Below are 21,172 nucleotides of genomic sequence, written 5' to 3' on the forward strand. Positions count from 1 at the left end.
GATGGCAAGGGGCAGGCTTGGCAAGGCTTCTGTGAGCTGTAGTGGGCAAGCATGTGCCATTGCCTTAATTTTATCATATGTTATACTGATTTTCTGCTGGTATTTAAAAATTCAGTGCTGCTTAGTGGTTTCAAACAGTACCCATTTATTTTTTTCATAGTTTGGGTAAATCAGGAGCTCAGGAATGGGTCATCTGACCCTCAGCTTGCCTTGTTCCCAGCCTAACTGAAGGGGTCGGGGGCTGTGATTCCATGTGAGGTTCGAGGTCCTCTACCACACCAGTTGGACATTGCCAGATCCATTTCCTGTGGCTATGGGATTAATCTGACTGTTGGCTAGAGGTCATGCTAAGCAATCTCAGGCCAAGCTCAGGTTTTAAGACACTTGGGCTCCATCATGAGTCCACGGATTATAGAAGTCCCCCTTTGTCTGCTGTTCCCCTTTGCATAGTTTCAGTTACCTGTGGGCAGCTGTGGTTCAAAAATATTAAATAGAAAGTCCCAGGAATAAACAGTGTGCAAGTTTTAAATTGCCCACAGTTCTGAGTGGCAGGAAGAAATCTCAGGCTGTCTTGCCCTATCCTATGTAAGATGAGAGTCACCCCTTTATTTAGTGTATCCACAATGTATGCACTACCCACCCACTAGTCACTTGCTAGTCATCTTGGTGATTGTATATGCTATCCTGGTATTATAGTGTTTGTACTAATCATGGTTTCAGGATCTCTGGGGAGGAGTTTAGCATGCAGTCCCAGGAGGAAAGTCTGGCTACTGTATATAAAAGTTAACTAATGAGTAATCTAGCCATAGGAATGAAATTCAAAGTTTTTGTTGAAACCTAGGGGCTGTAGAATCACACAGGATGTGTATACTAGGAGTAGGAGTCCAAAACCACCTTTGGATCTTTTCTACCACATATCCATTTCTAGAAGGGGTGGAAACTGGAATGGGGGGAGTTCTGTCTTCCTTCAGTAGGCCCTGAGACCTACATCCTTTCATTAGACTTTTGGTGTCAGTTAGTGCTGTGGTTCCTACCACTCTGGGCCAAGGGGTTACCCAGGAACTTGAAGGTGCAGATCCATCTGCGGATCCATTCCATAGATCTAGGTTGGATCTATAAAGCTGTCTTTTGACAAGTGCTTCAGCTGACCTTGACAAACAGCTAGGTCTGAAACAAATCCTAAGCTTCAGGTAAGTTGAGTGTGGTGGTGAGTACAGGCAATGCCAACGCTCTGCCGTGGGAGAAAGCCTAGTCAACTTAGAGGGAGCTTGTTGCAAAGTAAGAACTTAAAAGAGTAAGAACATTAAAATGTAGCTTGTTGGGAAGATTCTGGGTTCAAATCCCAGAATGAGGGGATTGACCCCTGGGAGTGCAAGCCCAAATCACAGGCCCTTTTTAGATGTATGTGAGCATCACCTAGGGGCTGCTCAGCATCCAGGCTGCAGCCAGAGCTGTGCCTCGACAGCCAGGTGGCATCTGTGCCCCGGCTGCTTCCTCTTCCTGGTGTGGATTGAGCTGTGTGTGAATTATTTATCGGCTGTGGAGGGTTGTTGCATGGCTAACGCGGACGATCACTGGGCAGCCTTGGGGCAGCCCAGCGCACACTTCATCACCGTTTGTGCTTATGAATAATGGAGGAGCCTCCTTACTCCACGGGTGGAGGATTCCTACCCCCAGAAAACAAGGTTGCTCTGAAATTAATTTTCTGTGCTAAAGGAGTGACAGAAAATCAATTAATTGCATATTATTCTACAGGGACACAGAGGAAAGGGACAGGGGATGGGCCTGGGCCCAGGCTGTTGGGGGCTTCCCACGAAAGATGGCAGGGGTGAGGTGAGGGCTGTGGGACACGGTGGTAGGGTTCCCAGGCTTGATGCTGTGCCCTGATGACCTCACTGTCACCCACTATCTCGCTGATTGTCCTCCTCCTCTCTCAGGCCATCTTGCAGGCTCAAGATAAGTCTCTCTTCTTGCTACCTCTGCTCTCAGAGCCAGCCAGCTCCCATCCAGGTAGTATGGCCTCCAGTGCCTGCACATTCTCTCTGCAGTGTGAGCACCCTGACAAATCAGGTAGTATCTGTCCTGGATACCCATGGCTCAGGAGCTCAGAGCCAAGGACTAAATCCTTCCATGCTGAGTGTGGTGCCACATGCCCATAGCCCCAGAACTGGGGGAGACTGAGGCAGGAGAATGGTAAGTGCAAGCCCAGCTTGGGCAAAGCAGCAACTTAGGGTGACCTTCAAAAATAGAAAAAAAGAGGAAAGGGCAGGAGATGTAGCTCCCTAGGGAGACAGCTTTAGCTGCCATTCAGTGAAGAAGACGAGGGACTTTTCTGTGTCTCTTGTGCAGGTAGCTGCAGAAGGAAGCTGGACCTGTCTTCTTGCATACTGTGTGACAGAGAAGAGAAAGATGCTCAGAACTGTTTTTTCCTCCAGGAGACCAGAGTTACCTGTGGGCACACAGCACTCTTATTTAAAGTGGGCATTCAGCAATCTGAGCAACTCCTTGCCCTACTGCTCAGCAGCTCTGCAGTGTGTTCTGCTGAGCTCAACCCCAGACACTGGCAGTGGCCAAGACCAGGGGCACAGAGACAGGAAAGCCACAGCTGTGGTGACCCTGTGCCTGGCTTCCTCGTCAGGCTGACCTCCTCAGCCTCGGTTCACAGGGCTCAATGATTGGCAAGCACACTGGTTCCTGAGTATGAGGGGCACTGCAGAAAGGGCAATGCCCCATCAACTTTCAGAGGGCAAGAGAAGCTTAAATCTCCAGTGCAACGATCTCTCCCCCCACCACACACAGCTTTTGTTTCTTCCATTGGGTTTAACACTATGCTGAATTGATTTGTTGGGCACTGCAAAGGTTTTGAAGCAAGGCTTGCTGGTGTGTGGTTTTGATGCTTCGACACTGCATCCCCTCCTCCATGAAAAAGGAGCAAATGACCTCTCATCAGCTACCTGTCTCCCCGCTGCTGACGCATAGGCAAATGCACTTCACCCTGGGACTCTGATGTGCGGCCTCAGCTGCCCAGGCAGGTGTAGTGCACACCCCGGCTTGCGTCTAGTGACACAGAAGGTCCTGCTCTGTGGCACAGGATATGGGGTGTCCTCCTGCCCTCCTCATGCAGTGGAGAGGCACCCACACCAGCCCAGCCCTGGTAAGGAAGACAGGGATGGAGGATGAGCAGATGGGAACCTTTTACTCTGTGTTAGGAGCACCTGCTTTGACTGCAGACTGCTTAGATAGCCAATATTTTTTCCCAAAAAAATAATTTTAGTTGCACTATAGAATTTCCCATTTAAAGAATCTGGATGGGGGTTTAATTTTGGCCATGGAAAAATATTTTTAGGGATGGATTTTACTTCTTCCCAAGACTTGCTTAAATTATCCAACCCTTGTTTTCTGATTGTGCTTTCTAATAATTTTTTTAAAAATTTTTTATTTATTGATTGATTTGGTACAGGGTCTCACTATGCAGCTCAGACTCCTAGTGATCCTCCTGTCTCAGCTTCCCCAGCACCAGTATTACAGGTGTGCGCCACCATGCCCAGTATAGGGCGTGTCGTGTCGTGGAGCCCCAGACTGGCATGGCATGCGGTACCTGGGATGGAACCCGGGTCTTTGCACCACTGATTGTGCTTTTTACTGAGGTCATGGGTGCAGCCTGCAGGGTCTCTGACTTTGCCTTTTCCCTTCCTAAGGCGCCCATAGCTCTATAGTCCTAGTTGTTGGTGTCGGCTCCACCTCTCAGAGCAAGAACAAGTGGCCCAGCTCTCCTAGCCCTGGAGCACGCTCTGAGCTTTCTGGTGGGGCCCAGCACCCCTGTGCTGTTCCCAGGGGAAGGGCCTGCCTCAGGCTTCAGTGCTTCACTGTGGGCTCTGTGGTGAGGAGCTCAAGGCTCTTCCTGTTCTCCACATTGAGTGCAGTGACCTGCCTTGGTTTCCCCATACAGAGTGAGTGTGTGGCATTTTCAGCAGGAGCAGCCTGGCTCTCTCTGTAGACAACAAAAGGAATGAGCTAGTGGGGGTGGGGGTGCAGTTCCAGCATTTGCCAGTGTGGCGTGCCACAGTCTCAGCCTTTAGAAGTCACTCGGGCCTTGAAGAGGATGATACACTGTCTCAACTTGAGAAGTTTAGAAGCTTAACTAAGCAACTCAGCACATAACCAGGATGTACACATCCTCATCCTGTGCAGGAGGAGGAGGGCCTTGGAGATGGTGGGAGTGCTACCTGACCGGGGGCGGGTGGTGTGCTTGCAGTATAAGGGAAGAAAAGCAGCTTGCTTTCCCCCTTTTGCTCTTGCCGCTTTTGCCATCACTTGTCACCTGAACTGCTGCCCTCTTCCATGTGCCACTCTGCCTTGGAGCCTGCTGATTAGGGACTGAAACTTCCACAAACTTTGAGCTAAATAAACCTTTCATTCCTTAATTTGGTGTGTCAGCAACAAGAGAAAAGTAACTGAGACAGGCTTGCACTTCCGCCCACCTGTTCATAGACTCCTAAGTCTACTCTTGTTACAGTTTGGACCAGGCACAGGGTCACCACAGCCTGTGGCTCTGCTGTCCCTTGCTATGGTTTGGATAAAACATGTTCCCCAAAAGCTATATTCAGAGATAGGGATTTTGAAGGTGATTACCTATGGAAGGTACTAATCTCCTCAGTGGGTAAATACATTAGTGAGTCCACAGTCGGATGTGCTGTTAGGAGGTGAGGGTTGGTCAGAGGAACTGGGTCCCTGGGGATATGGCCTGCCAGGTTCTATTGCTCTCGCTCTCGCTCTCGCCCCTCCCCCTCCCTCCCTCCTCTTTTTCCCCCCTCCCTCCCCCTCAGCTCTTTCCAGGCCTGTCTATCTCCTCTTCCCATGAATGGAGCAGCTTTCCTCTCCCAGTCCTTCTGCTGTGCTATTTCTGATTGTCACAGGCCTAAAAGTGGGGACCTCACAGACCATGGATTAAGGCTGAAACTCAGAGCTGAGGTGAGTCTTTCCTCCTCTCCCATAGGTTGTTTTTCTCAGGTATTTGGTCACCTTGAAGGAACACTAATACATCTTAATTCAGCAGCTCTGTGAAGGGATAGCTCTCCAGGGATGCACTCCTGCTCTTCCTGGTAGGCATTAGAGCCCCTTGCCACTTGGACATGGTGAGTCTCAGTTTCCTCATCTGTAAAAAGGCATGGCAGCCTCTTCCTCTTTGTGGAGAGTGTGCATGAGGTCAGTATGTGGACCGTGGGACGGGATGCATCATGGGTGACATGCTCTCAGGATTAACAAGGCTGGCTGTGTGCTCAGTTTCCTGCTGGGCTGGAATGTCCTTCCTTCTCCTTGGGTAGCTCCCCCGGCAGCAAGAACTCTGGGCAGCTGTTTGGAAAGGCCTTTGGGGCTAAAAAGTCAGAAAGCAAATGATCACATCTTAAGCGCCATGTATGCTCTGGACTGGACACTTTATGCTTCGTATATATAACATTCTTAAGCATCGCTGTACACTTTTGAGGCAGGACAAAGAATACCCCATTTTTCAACTGAGCAAAGTGAAGGCCAGAGGAAGTTATACAGCTTGCCAGAGGGCAGACAGCTAACAACTAGTAAGAATGGGATCCACCATGGACCAGCACGACCCTGGGCCTACGGGTGGACAACTGGAATTGTTCCTCCATTGGTTGCAATGGCTCTTTTGATGCCATTGGTTTTACAGTAATGCAATTGCATGGGTCGTCAGCATAGACTTCTGTGTCTTATTTGCCAGCTGGGCCTCTTTCTTGGAAAAATGGAGAGAAATTCACACACTTTTCTTTAGAGTCTTCCCTGCCCCCAGCCTGGCAATATTGCCTGAGACTTTAGAGAAAGTTCATTGATGTGGGGACAAACTTCTTTTCTAATGTGAAAGGGCATCTTGGACAACCATGCTGCCCAACAGCCACATAAATAGAGGAATTCTTTTAAACAGTTGCATGAAGCCAGGAAAGTATAGGGGACACGGAGTCAGTGAAGCTGGGAAGAAGCTCTACCCCTGAGTGTTGTGAGCTCACTAACTGGAAACCACGGCTGGGTTAGACCACCTTGAAACCACCTGAAATTCCAGTGAGCATAGCCCGTGACCTGGAGGGGGAGACTGGCATCCCCTGGAGTGGGCAGGAGGGCCTATTTTGTCCCATGCCAGTCCACCCCATGTCTCTTTCCTGGCTGCGTACTCGCTGCAGTCTGGAAGACATTGATATTGATTTCCCACTGTCTGTTGACGAGAGTGATGAGCCTAGGCCTGGGTTACTGGGTGGCTTAGCGAGTGGCTGGTACTTCTGGCACTTGACACCCACTTTTTCTTAGGGAGGTGGGCTAGAGTTTGCAAGTCCAAGAGGGGATCGCGCCGTAAACCTAGTGCCTCTCAGCCTTGTAGCCACAATGTGAAATCTCCCAGAGATCCAGAAACTTCTTCTAGGGGTTGAAGATGTTCCAGGTTTTCTGTTTGGGCTGGAGGTTAGGATGGAGTTGACTTGCTGAGATGGGAGGTTGAGCAGGAAACTAATGAGTAAAAGCGAGGCTTTCTGAGCCCAACTTAGGAAGGGCTTCAGGGAATCAGGAGGGGGGTTATATGCACCAACAAATGTGCAGAGTCCCTAAGCCTTTACATTCTCTCATCTGAGGCCAAAGTGCTAGCTCCTGTGTTATGGAGGACTCATCAGAACATCACACTGCACCACATACATGTAGAATATCACTATTTTTCAATTAAAAATAAAAGAACTTCCTCTGTGCTTGTTAAGAGTCCCCTTTCTCTTTTGCTGTGTTCCTCCCAGTGTGGGAGCACTCACCCACAGTGGGTGAGTGGAAGACTGGCTCGACTGAGCCTGGGAGGCAGTGGCAGTCCAGCGACACACGGAAAGGATTTCCAGATTGTTGCCTCCCAGAATTTCGCAATTTCACCTGTCCAATTCATTCAGTATCTATTTGCTGAGTGACTGATATGTAATAGGCCCTTTTGTAGGCACCAAGACATAGCAGTGAATAGCAACTTTTAAAAACCTCTGCTTTCTTAGAGCTTCTCTTCTGGTGCAGAAAGACAGATAATAAGTGTAAATAGTGACTATATCAGTGGATACAAGGTACAGCTATGGAAAAATAAATCAGGGAAAGGCAAATGGGGGTGAGGGTTTGTATTGTAAGTTTTTAAGATAGTCATAGGAAGATTCATAAAATGGCACTTTAATGGACACCTGGCTAAAGAAAGTAGGAGAAGGAGCTCTACAGATGCCTGGCCAGGCATGTTCCCAGCAGGTTAGAAAGTCAGTGAGAGCCCTGCCTGGGAGCATGCAGGCCTGAGCGCTAGTGGAGTGGGAAAAGGAGAGGGCAGCAGCTGGGTTAGAGAACTAAGCGACAGGTGGTGAAGGCAGGTAGGTCCTTCTAGCTAAGGGTTAGGAATCTGGGCTCTTATTCTGAGATGAGAAGTCCCTGGAGGGTGCTTTAGTTAAGCAGTGACATGATAAGACTTCTGTTTAAAATGATCCCTCTCACTACCCTGTTGGTGATAGATGGTTACCCAGAAAAGGGCCCTGTATAAAAATCCAGAGACACCGCCTGCAGCAGAAGCAGAGAGTCAGATACCAACTACTTGTTGAGGGTGGAATTGGCTGAGCCTGCTGATGGATTGGGCTGGGCTGTGGCAGAAAGATCAAAGTCAAGGATGACCCAAGAGTTTTGGCCTTAGTGACAGCAATCATGGAATTGTGATTTACTTGAAGGAGGAGAAAGGGCGGGCTGCTCCCTCCACGTTCCTGCCGTGCCTCCTTTTCTCCACCATCTGATGCAGACTGTGCGCTACCAGTGCTCCAACTGAAGAAATACTTCATGAGGTGAGTATCAACAAAGCATTTGTGCAACCCAGAGTTTTGTATGGACCTTAATTAATTATTTTCCAAGCTTGTTACAGCTTATATCTAGGCACTCCCTACCCCCAGCCTTTGTACATCAGTCATGGGGGTTGGGGAACTTTTTGGAGATGACTGAATCTAGAGTTTGTGACTGACTCACAACTCAGTGCTGGGATTGGGGTGTGAGTGCTGCGTCTGCCCAGGGGCTGGTAGCCTGCATGCAGTATAGAAGACGGAAGGAGGCTTGTCCCTTCTCTCCTTCTCTCTCTTGCTGCTTTTGCTGTCTATCACCACCATGAACCACTGCCCTCTGCCATGTGCCTTGGAGCCAGCTGAGTGTGGACTGAAACCTCCACAAACTTGAGCTAGTAAGTCTTTTCCTCTCTAACTTTGGGTGGTGGCTATTTGGTCTCAGCAAGGAGAGAACCAAGACAGAACGACTGTTTAATGGGTGCAGGTTTTTCTTTTGCCAGGTGAGAAGTGTCCCTCTGGAGAGATGATGCTGATGGCTTCCCAGCAGTGCAACTGTGCTTACAAATGGGTAAAACAGGAATTTTTTATGCTATGAATTTGAATTTAAAAACATAAGTTTTGAACATATGTTTTACCACAATTTTAAAAAGACCAATTTTCAGATTGTATTTCAAAGGATCAGTTATGTGCTAGCTGTAAAAGACAAACATAATTGATGCAGGAGAGATGGAAATGATAGCTGGAAAAAAGATATTCCAGACAAACATAAGCAGAGCAGAAGCTAGGATGGTAACCTTGCACTTTCACGTGCTAGAATCCATGACAAGGGTGTCACAAATATGGAAAGAAGCATTATTCTATTGTGGACAGGAGTGCTGTAGTAAGAAGCGTCAAAGGTGGGAATATAGTACAAGTGGAACTGGTCTGTGATCTGAGCAAAGGAATGTGGAGAAAGATTTTGGAGTTCAGGAAGTTGGCCCTAACTTGAAACTTGGAATCCGACTGGCCACTTCCTGGAATTGAAGTTTGAGTCCCAAGATCAAGCCAGAAAAGGCCTTTTTTTATAAGATGGTGGTAGAGCACAAAGAGGACGGCAGAGAGGAACTAACTGCCTGGTAAAGGGGAAAGAATAGAATAGATCCAAGGTGAGCACACTGCCCAGTTCCCGCTGTCCCTGTGAGTGTGTCACAGGCCCACTGTTTGTGCTTTGGGACTCTAACCACGAAAGTCAAGGGAGCCAACTATCAACATTTGGTAAATTCATTCTAAATGAGAAAACGGAATTATCATTTATCAAGCAATGACTTCCCGGTATATAGCTGATGGGAGCTCAGATGATAGTCAAGGTCCTGGGACCAGAGATAGATATGAAGCTCTGTGTGGATGTTCCTGATCTTTTTAATCAAATGATGCACTGACTAGGAAAATATCTCTAAGAAGATTATCTTAACCCAATGAAGAAGATGTTACCCACTGGCCCAGTAGCCATGGCACGACCCTGGTAACCAGTGGATCTTCTTACTTCTAGGCAACATCTGGAACAGCAGGGCATGTGTAAGAGGGCACTCAAGACCAGAATAGGGTGAGAGAACTTTCTAAGGGACAAAGAGTGTGTCCTTTCTTTACCACTATTGGACTTGGGACTCTGTCTGAGTGTAGAAATTAGAATGCAGCCAAGTAGTGGTGAAGGATGGGCACAGTTCAAGAGAGTCCATTTGGATGTTGTAAGAGATAAAATGAGAATTTCGGATGAATAGAGTCTTGTAGGTTCTCTTGCAGTGCTTGATCTGGTGGTGTAGGAAAGTTAGTAACTGGTAGATGCAGTGAGGGTGTGCTCACTGTACAAGAAGGATTTATGTGAAGCAGGGAACCCTGAAGTTAATGATACCACCAAGCTTAGAGATCACCTGGATGCCTCCCAATGCCCCCTACCAAGAAGAATCCAAATATAATGAGTAGAGGGTTTATTTTCTAAACTAACAATATAGGACACATAGTATTGCAGTTTTGTTTTTCCCTGTTAGATACTTACTTGCACGTAAAAATTCCTGGGGAAGAATAGACACGACTTCTTAATTGCTTTAATTTAATGAATTATCTTTGTTATAAAATTGCATTAAATTGGGTTGAACTGAGTAACCTAGTGAGTTCACTGCCACTCTGAGATAATGATGACTCAGATGCCATCAGATAGTGAGCACTGGAGAGATAAAGGTCCTCTCTCTGTCTCTAGATCTGGCAAATAAGGGCTTACTTTTGATGGGATGAATGAGGTGACTTGTCTGGCAAGGCTGAGATATGGTTTCAGTTTTGCTGTCTCACTGGGCTCCCAACAAGTCCTCATTATTTTCTATTCCACTGCTTAACTCATCATCCATCAGGGCACTTAATGCCTCTAGTTCTATATAATACATGCAGTGACTTCTTGTTTACATTGAAAAGGGAGGAAACCTCTAAAATGCATTGTAATACATCTTGGGTTGGATAATGGGCTGGCTGAGGACAGATGTGACAGGAAGTAGGCTCACCTTGAATGACCCTGCTGTCAAAGACATCCCTGTGTCTAAGCTGTGGAGCCTCCACGTCCTCTCTGACACTTGCTAATTAAAAGGACTAATTAATACGTCATTGGCCTCTAAGCATGAATCCAGACAAGACAAGATCAGTAGTGAAGAAACCATGGGAATTATTTTTCCATGACCTGGCTGAGTTCCTCCTAATCTTTGGGCCAGAGGATAACTAGATGGCCTTGGAGTTCTGGGAGGGATCCTTTTCATCAAGCAAGTGGCCCCATGAAATGTGGTGACTTGAGGGAGTTAGAGATGTGAACATTTAGCAGATCAGTGCAGTGATTTAGCAAGTCATCTAGCAGATCAACTGTCCCACTTCCAACCTGTTGAATTCTATACTTGATTTTCAAGCAAAATGAAAACTTTCATGATGTTACTCATGGGTGGTACCTAAGAGTGAAAGGTTCCAAGAGTCAGCAAGCCTGCGCTGGGGTCTCTGTGCTGCCTCTGGCTAGCTATTTACTGAGTTTCAGACCTGTCCAAATTTGGCTGAGGCTGTGGACTAGATGTTCAGAGAGGCATCTTCAACTCTTCTTCCTCTGCCTCGTTTCTGCCCTAAATCACACAGATTTAGCCTCTGACTCTCTCTTGCATCCCTATTTGCCTGTGCCCCAGGGCTGACACCAGGTGCTTGCTGTTTCTGATTTGTGCTGTTGTAACAGCTGCTCCGTGATGTCTATGCCCCTAGTTTCTCTCGAAGTTCACCAGTTCTCCCTGCTAAGGTAAGAGCTGCAGAAGCAATGACAGCAGTTGAATACACTGCACTTTATCTAGCGAGTGGTCCAAACTCGCTAGCAGGGCTTTAGGGCTCTTTCATGCTCGCATCTCAGAAGTCTACTCCTCCCATGTCCTTACCAAGCCCATACTTGCCTCTCCCAAGTCATGAGTCTACCTTGCTTCTGGCTCCTACATGTTTTCTGTGATAAAATATATAATGTAAAAATTTCCATTTTAAGAATTTTTATTTGAATGTGTTAATTAAAACATGCACTGATGTATTAATCACATTTGCCATGTTATACAACCATCACCACCATCTGTTTCTGGTGAAATCGACGAAACTCTTGCAAACAGAACCTTTGAGCCAATGGCCCACGTTCCCTCCCCTGACCCTACAACGACCCCTACTCTCTGTATGGGCTCGCCCATGCTAGGTATTTCATATAAAGGCATTTGTTTGTGTCCTTTGTGTCTGGATTATTTCACTTGGAGTAGTGTTTTCAGGTTTCATCCCTGTTGTATCATGTCCTCATCAATATGTTCCACTTTTTAAATTACACCATTCTAGGAGGTATGAAATATTATCATGATCATTGTGAATTTGGTTTTCATTTTCCTAGTGACTAATGATGTTGAATTATTTGACATTTTTATATCTTCTTTGAAAAATGTTAAGCCTTTCATCCACTTTTCTATTTTTTTTTTTTTTTGGTTGTTACTGAGATATGGGAATTCCTCATATCTTTGGATCACTGAACCTTTATGACTTGCAAATATTTTTTCCTATTTTGAGGACTTTCTACTTTCTTGATAGTATCCTTTGATGCATACATTTTAATTTTTGATAAAATCTATTTTTATTGCTTTTAGTGTTCTAAATTTTAGTAAGATCCTATTTATCTATTTTTCTTTTCATACATATATATTTTTTTTTTGGTGTGGCCAGCTCAGCCCGCCCCTAGTGCAGCATTATTGTGCCAGGGATAAAACTGCTATCACTGCGCTAGCCTAAGCTTGCCTAAGCAGGCATTTTAGTCCACTGAGCTATTTCAGTGGCCCCCTCTGTTCATATGTTTGATATCACATTTAAGAGGCTATTGACAAATCTAACATTAGTGGGATGTTTCTTATGTTTTCTTCTAAAGGCTTTATAGTTTTAGCCATTGTATTTAAGTTAATTCTTATGTATGGTATGAAATATGGTTCTGTCTCATTCTTCTGCTTGTGCTGGTGTCATTTGCTGAAGAGACACCTTTTCCTCATTGAATAAACTTGGCATCTTTGCCAATATTCAGCTGCCCACAGAACAATGTGTTTCTCTCTGGAGTTTGAAAGCCATTCTGCTGGTACATGTGGATAACTTTGTATATATCAGAATCATATTTGTTCATATTGTAAGTTAGTTTTAATTTTTTTTTTTCCTTTTTGGGGTTCTGGGGATTGAACTCAGGCCCTTGTGCTTGCCAGGCAAACACTTATTCTACTGGGCTATCTCCCTGGGCTCATAGTTTTGATTATTAAGGCTTTGAAGTAGTTTTGGGAATCAGAAAATGTGAGTCCACTACATTTATTCTTCTTTTATAAGATTGTTTTGAGTAGTCAGGACCTTTTGTGATGGATGTCATATGAATTTGAGGTGGTTTTTTTTTCCCCACTTATATAAAAAAAGCCTGTTGGAATCTTGCTAGGTATTCTATTGAGTAGATCAATTTGAGTAGTATTAACATCTTAATAATATTAAGTTTTTCATTCTATGAACATGGGGAATATTTCCAATTATTTAAATCTTTAACTTCAGCAATGATTTATAGTTTTGAGTGTATACATCTTTTACTTTCTTTGCTGAATTTATTTTTATGTATTTTATTCTTTTAAATGTTATTTTAAATTAAATTAGTTTCTTAATGTCCTTTTCAGATTGCCCATTATCTCTCCAGAAAAACACAACTCACTTTTGTGTGTTGATCTTATATCTTGCAATTTTGCTGAACTTATTAGCTTTATTAATTTTCATGTAGATTCTTCAAATTTTCCATATATAGGTTCCTATCATCTGTGATGAGAGATTGTTTTATTTTTTCCTAATTTGGATGCCTTTTGTTTCTTTTTCTTGTTTTGACCTCAGCTTCCAGTACAATGTTTAATAGTAGTGATGTAAATGGGTGTGTTTATTATGTGCTTGATCTTAGGAGGAAAGATTTCAGTCTTTCACTGGTAAGTATGATGTTAGTTGTTGCTTTTTATCCATAAGTGCTCTTTATGCTGTTGAGGAAATTCCCTATATTCCTGGTTTTCTGAATGTCCTAGTGTACTTTTATAATGTTAATTAATGCTTGACTTATAAATTTCTTTCTTTATGGAAATTTATTTGCCCTGATGCTTTGGGTATAGAAATACCTCCTCAAGCCCAATGCAAAGGTCAGTTTCTATTGCTTCCACAAACTGCATTTAAAATGTCATCTCATAAGGATTTGCTTTAATGGCCAAGTACTCTGACAGTCACTTTACTTGAGTGCAGAAACCATCTTATTCATTTTGCCATGCTCAGAATCTAGCACAGGGCTCCTAACATGTTACTGAAGAAATGTTGGTTGAGGGACGCTTTCTGATTTCTCAATTTCTCAGTGCTCCTGAAATCCCTGGCTGAACTCCCAGCTCCCCGTCTTCTGCTTAGACAGTCAATCTTTCTGTCACATCAGCAGAGCAGAGGTAGCCTTGGGTGGTTCCTAGATGCAGAGTTAGGTGTCCCCTAAGTCTGCAGAGAGCCTTCCTGCTGTCCAGCTAGCATATCAAGCAAGTGGGCGTTCACCACCACATTGCCTCTCGGCTAGATTCCCTCCTGTGCTTGCTCAAGAGCTACGGCGATGCCAGACCATCAAACTGTTTTCTTCCCTTGTTGCCAAATCCAATCAAAGCACTGAATACTCCCTGGATGACTCCTGCAAGCCTAACATGCATGAGCTCTCCAGACAGATACAGAGAAGTCCAACTGACTTGCATATTTCTTCAACACAGTATTTATGTAAGACCAGGAGAGAGGGTTTCAGCCCAGGTTATATTGCAGCTCAGAGGACTGTGTTAGTTTCTTATCACTGCTGAAAGCACCTAGTGGCTCCACACAGCCCAGCTTTACCATCTTGTACCTCTGGAGGGTAGAAGTCCAAAGCTTATCCCACTAACCTGACACCAGAGTGCTTACAGGGCTCAGTTGCTTCTAGAGCCTGCAGGGGATCCTCCTGCCCTGGCTTTTACAGCTTTTACTGTCTGATCCCTCTGCTCAGGGGTCCTGCAATGTCATTGTTCTGACCTCTGTTTCCATCATCACATCTTGTCTGTCTCTGCTTCTCCTGCTTCTTTCTTTCATCGGTAAAGACTTCATGATTATATTGGGCTTGGATGGATAAAGCAAGATAATCTTCTTATTGCAATAATTTAATCATACTTACAAGTCCTTTTTTGCCCTTCCAGGTTCTGAGGATTAGGGCGCACACCTTTGAGCTGCAGGGTATTATTAGTACTATATTTACAAGGACTAAGGACAGGCCAGAGAGGATGTCTCGCCACTGCCCCCAAGACCGAGTTCATGGGCAAGTCACACTTCCATCAAGGCCTGTCCACTCTCCAGAGGAGGGAGCTGGGGCTCAGAGTAGGATTGCGACTTACCCCAGAGGGCAATCAGTGGCTGACTGAGCTCAGGTTGCAAAGAGAATGGAATCCCGTAGAATTTTAAGATTCAGCAACTGAGTGGTTGAACGGAAAGGGAGGACAGAAGAAACTGTGAAGGGGCTGTTGCCCCCATTTTCTTTCTCTGGATGAACAGCACCCCAGCCACTCATGTGTGGTTGAACTTATTTGCATAGTCAGGATCAAATTAGCTCCTTCCTTCCAGGAGGGGGCACATGTATCTTGTGATTCTGTGCCCTGTTACTGTTCTCGGGGAAGCTTAAATTTTTCCCTTCTGTAGTCACCTACGTCCCATGAGCACTTTAGCTCATACTGCTTCATAGATTTTGAACTAAAAGGAATCTTCTCCCACACTCCCCAAGGACACGTAGGGGTCTTGGAAGGTTCCAGGGCTCAGGAAACCCCAACTCCCCAGCTAGCTCCAGCTGACAGATGGCATTTCCCATTAGCTCAGCCATTGGCTCCTCCTTCTGTCACTTTGTGCCCACACACGCTCTCCACATAGACTTGCAGAAACCTGCTGGCTGCCCCCCTTGCCACTGCAGTGCTGCTCCATGCGGGACTGACACCCCTCTCCGCCTGCCTGCCACTCCCCCAGCCCCCTGTCGTCTGACACTAATTCAGAGACTTGTGTCTGGGGCTGGAATTTTGTCGTTGCTATGGAAGTGGGAACCAGCTCAGCCTTCCAGACTCACAAAGTATCCAAAAACACACACGGCATCTCACGCTGACACACCACTGACAACCTGTGATGACAGGGATGTACTTTTGAGTGTCATCTTGACAAGGAGCAGGAGCCTCTCTCTGCCGGCCCATCCGCCTGGCCATCTGTCTCCCAAGATTGTCTGCACTCCCCTGGCTCCAGTCCTGATCCTGAGCCTCCCTTGCTGGAGGCTAGTCCTTGCCTGGCCTGGCTGTCTTCAGGGGGCTACATGGGAAGACCCCAGCTCCTGGAGTGCCCCTGCTGCAAGGAGAGTGAGCCAGGGAAGGCTTGGGGGAGCTCAAGGCCACTCCTTGGCTCTGGCAGCTCTAAGGCCACAAGCGGGCACTGCAGCGGGTGGCATGGTGAGGAGAGCCAAATCTGCCTTGTTTGCGGCCTGAAGCCACAGCTTTTGGGATTTCCTTGGCTGTTGGAAAGGCAGCCCTTTGGGGAGGTGCCAGCATTTCCAGGTGGTGTAGAGAGGGCTGCTCAAGACACGTGGATTCCTTTGCTTCCTGTTTCCAGCTCCCCCTGTGAGAAAGGATGGAGGAATTCCTGGCTTTGGTGGAAGTCCCAGCCAGTGAATGTCATGAGCTACACAAGGTGAAGCCTAGGGGCCTGCAGCCCAAGGAAGGCAAGCGTGGTGATCTGGTGGGAAGGATAGATGGTGAGAAAGGGCAGAGAGGATGGAGATCCTCACCTAGGTCAGTCTGACACCTTGGTCCTGTCTCACTCTCCCATTGGGTTGCAGGGCATGCCTTCTATCTCCCACAGTGCCTCCCACATCGCTTTAGCTGGGAAGAGACAGGCAAGCACATGGTCAGAATTACTCTCCTCCCTAGCCAGGTTTCTTGTGCTCTCCTTTGTACTCACTCCCCAGCCTCCCAAGAGCTTCTTAGTCCAGCCCATCTGAGAATAGCAATGTGAGACCCTGTGGCCTTCTGTTCTCCACCCACACTGGGGTAATGTATCCAGCATAAATCCTTCTTTATGCTCTTTCATCCTCAACCTCATGTAAATGGAACACTAGGTTTTGTGCCTCTGGTTCTTGTACAACTCTGTGGATGCTATTTTTCAGGGCATCAAGTTGGCCAGTGCCAACCTACAGTGGCTGATGGCCACCAACTTGGAGGTGCTGCTTCTAGAAGCCTGTATCCAGGTCCAAGCCCAGAAGCCCAGCCACCAGCCAGCCCTCCAGCTTCCACACACTGCTCTCCCACGATGCTGGAGGACACCAGCCCCGGCAACTGTAAGCTGATAAATACCAGGATTGCATCTCCTCTTAAAATAAGCCTCACACATGATGATGGCTGTCAGCTCTGGCTCTGAGATCTAATTTGAGCCTCCTGGTCTACATCTGGTTCCAAGCTGTCATGTGACTGTGGGCTCTCATGGAAGATGTGACACTTGCGTTCATCAGCTGAGGGGATTTACATGCTGGAGGAGGTGGGTAAAAGGTAGAAAATATGGATTTGAGCAAAATATTGAGTGGGTTCAGTTGTTACTTGGTTATTAAGGCTCTTTGGCCTTTCAGCCTTTGGATGATACAGGTTCATTTTCCTAACAAGATTAAGAAAAACTATGCTTAGCTCAGAGGTTCTCAAAGTCCACCCACAGCAGCCCTGTGACAGCTGTTTTCAGGATCTCTAGCTATAGAAAGACAGTGCTATACACCTCTTCTACCGAGGGGAAAACAGTTGTGCAGCAAAGCTTTAATAAGACAGCTAAAGTCAAGGGAAGGGTTGGTTGTAAGAACAGGGAAAAAGCTAAGTCAGCAGGAGCTTCTGAGTGCATCTTCCAGACACTGCTTGCTTATTATTTTTATTTGTTTGTTTTTAAGTTTTCCCATCCAGACTTTGGGGAAACAAAGAAAATACAGAATTATTGCTGGTGTAAGTCCCCCAAATGTAATTTACTAGAAACTAACATATCTTATAATTGAAAGATTTTAGTATTAGATTTGGATACTTGTTAGACAGCCCCATTGAGCTTCTATCCAAATGCCAATAATAAAGGAAATTAGCTACTTTAGTGTTTCTCTCCTTTATTCCACATGTTTGGAAGACAGAATTGTATTGCATCTGGCTGCATGTGGTGGTATTTCTTACCAATCAATAGTGACTTGGGGTTTGAAGTATTCCTCAGAGAGAACAGAGAAGGAAGTCATTGTGGGCCAAATGACTGTCCTGACAGGGATCCAGGGAGAGGTCTGCTATCCTTTCCACACAAGTCAGGGGAGCATCCCCACCAGGGAACAGAGGACAGGCACAAATGTGTGGAGAGAGGCAATTATTTTCTACTCCTGGGAAAGTTCCTTCATCTTCAGAGCTTCACATGGAGCAGAGAATGGCAGAAGAACATGGAATTCTGCAGGTATTTTGGGGGTGCCATTCTTTTAGATTCTTAACTATGGGGGGCATGAGAGGAAAATCTCAGCTCTCATGGGCTTTCATTTAGAGTAGTCGGACTGGGTTATATGAAGACTTTCCTAGCGTCTATTTGAGGAGGCACCTGACTGAGTAACAATATCTTTCTAATTGGCTTCTGTTGTGACACCCCTTGCTCAAACTTATTGTTGATCCTATTTTTTCCCTACTCATGAGTTCTTAAATCTGTCTTCTGCTCTTATCATTCTCTAGTGCGGCTGCTCAAGTGGAGCCTCTGTGCCTCCCCTCCAGTTGCTGCACACCCTCCTACTGGTCCTTGGGAGGCGTCTCTGCCCTGTGCTCTTTGGTCATACTGCAGCCAGTGATTTCACTTTATCCCAAATGCAAATCTGATTACGTTAGCACTCTTACTTGAAAGTCCTCCTGTTGACCTTAAGATAAATGCCAAAGGATGCAACAGTGTAAGAAGGTTCTTTGGAGTCTGGTTCCTGCTCAGCTGCCTAGCTTCATCTAGTGTCACTGTCCCTGATTCTCTGGGCAGCATCCATGTCACCTCAGGGTACTTGCACAAGCTCTCTCAGCTATCTGGGATGCGTCTCCCTCTCTTTGTATATTGAACATTGTTCACTTCTGCACAGAGCGGATTGCTTTCTCACTAAAGGGGAAAATAGGTTGTGACACTATCTTTCTCTTGTTCTCTCTCTTTGCTATGTGCTTCCTCAGGATAGGAATCGTTTGCAATTCTCTCTTTACTAGTGTGGTCATTGGGTTCATTGAGGTTGGAAGCTCTCTCAATGCAAAGGATATTGATTGTTTCCCCTCATGACTGAATGTTCAGTGCCTCCACACAGCCTGAGCACCCTGTGAGTGAACAAAGGGGAAGGGAAAAATCGTTCTTATGAGAGGCTTTACTATTATCTACTCCAAAGATTGCTCTCTGCCATCCAGGGAGAACTTCCAGGAAGCCCATCAGCCTAGAGTACTGATGCATTCTCCAGTGAGAGTAGTGGACTTCCTGCCCACCAGGAGAAACCGAAGCAGTTTGGAAGTTGTGGTCCTAGACACTTAGTGGGTAGCCAACACATACTTGTTGAATTAAATTTTATATTGAATTTCATTCTAATAGAAGTGTTTGCTGAGGCTGAAATTCTAATGAGGGATAAATCTGCCTTACATGTTGGAGTTTCTGCAGGGAGATAGGGCATGGGAAGAATTCCAACCACAACCAACCATTCAAGTACAGGGCCTGAGTTTGCTCTGTGAAGCTGTCCAGCTTGCTGGGTGATGGACTTGTGCAGAGGAGACCTCTTGAGGAGAGATGCACCACCTTGCATTTGGAGCCTTGCTGGCAGAATAGCCTGTCATGGGGCTTTGTTGTCTTGGGCGATGAAAGAAAGGGTTGAAGGAATGAGGTCAGTGGGCTGCAGAATCCAGAGTTCTGTGATCTCAGATGAACCCCCAAGCCTCTGAGCCTGGGGATCAGGAAGAGAAAAGAAAGGAAGAGAAAAGCATGATGAGGAGCCACATGATGCTGGGAAATAGAACATTCAGCTCTAAATTAAGCAGCTATTAGTGACTTTTATTTATTTTGGAGACTTCAAATCTGCTGCAGATTTAGTGTCCAATCTTCTGGAAGAAATTTGCCAATCACTCTAATGAGAGCCACAGTGACTTCAGATGCAGGGGTCTCCCATCCGCACAGCCACAGGGCTGGTTGTCCCATACACCTGCCTCCGGCAGCCCTGGGCTGTCTCCTCACCTCCATTTAGCATTTTGATTTGTGCAGTTTTGCTGAGAATCTCTGTTGCAGTGTGTTGACTTATCACTCATCCCAGGAAGTTCCCATTCCCTCTCCTCCTGACAGCACTGCCTAATGTACTTATTCATTCAATTTAAATAAATCGAACATGGGCCTATGACAGCCGATAAGTGAGTCACACAAGAACAAACAGAAGCAAAAGCTCTGCAAATAGTCAAATGTCAAGTAAGAATGGAAAACTGTCCCCACAGCTTCAACGAACCTTGGATGTCTAATATTTATGGCCAATTGATGTCATTAGAAAGTAAATAAGCCCTCTTATGCTGCATTACATAAGATTAACTGCAAGCAATGGAGTTTAAATAGCAGAGATAAGTGCAGATGGAAATAAACCTGTTTAAAGCGAGAAATATTTGATGGGCCTCCTTGCTGCTTTTAAGATAATTGATCTGTATATCTGTATTCAATCTCACCATAAAAGCTTTGAAGAGACTTGTGACAAAGCCTTTTCAGACCCAAATCACACTTCTCTGGGGCCACCCAGCTAGGATTAGAATCTCTCCAAAGAGAGACTCCTGGGGCGGGGGTGAGGAGCCAAAGCTGAGAGGAAACAGGAGTTTTATGGCTGTGAGCGATCCTAGCCCCATATCAATTCTAGCTTTCTGGGGAGCAGTGGGACCACGATGACCAGGTTGTTAGGGATTTGCAGCTGATGTGGATAGGATAGCTATAGGAACCATAGCATTTTCTTCGGAGAAGAAATGGTAGGGGGGCACTGGGAGGTGGCTATGTTACTTTCAGTATTTTCAGCAATACTGTGTAACATTCAGTACCCTTTACCTGTGGTTTCCCTCTGCTCAATTTCAGTTACTTATAGTCAGTGTTGGTTCAAAAATATTAAATGGAACAATTCCAGAAATTAACAATAGATTTTAAATAGTGAATACCATAATGAATTTTTCTGCCCTTCTTTCTGCTGCCTGGCATGGGAACTAGCCCTTCAGCATAGCCAGGTTCTCCACACTATACACCCAGTTGTTACTCAGTAGCCATCAGATTTAGCACCTTGACTGACCTAGTATGGTAGTGCTGTGTTGAAGTGATGCCAAGAAGCAAGAGTACTGCATTTGGCAGTTCCGATTTGCCAGAGAGAAGCTGTAAACTGCTTCCTTTAAATGAAAAGGTACAAATAAAATAAGATATTTGGGGGTTGAAGGGGAGTGATGCAGAAAGGGAGAGAGAAAAGAAACATATTCACATAACTGTGACAGTATGTTGTTATAATTGTTCTATTTTTTGTTAGTTATTGTGAATCTTGTACTGTGCCTAATGTATAAACCAAATTTTATTTTAGGTATGTATAAAAAGCAGTAACATACAACATACAGGGCTTGGTACTCTATAATTTCAGGGATTGTCTAGAGTGCTGGAATGTATCCCTTGCCAACAAAAGTTGACTATGGGAATACTTCTTGATTCAAACTGTTCACAGTAAAGGATCAGATTTTTTGAAGCCTCTAGTC

Source organism: Octodon degus, unplaced genomic scaffold (assembly GCF_000260255.1).
Source record: "Octodon degus isolate 3935 unplaced genomic scaffold, OctDeg1.0 scaffold00088, whole genome shotgun sequence".
In the NCBI taxonomy this organism is placed as follows: Eukaryota; Metazoa; Chordata; class Mammalia; order Rodentia; family Octodontidae; genus Octodon; species Octodon degus.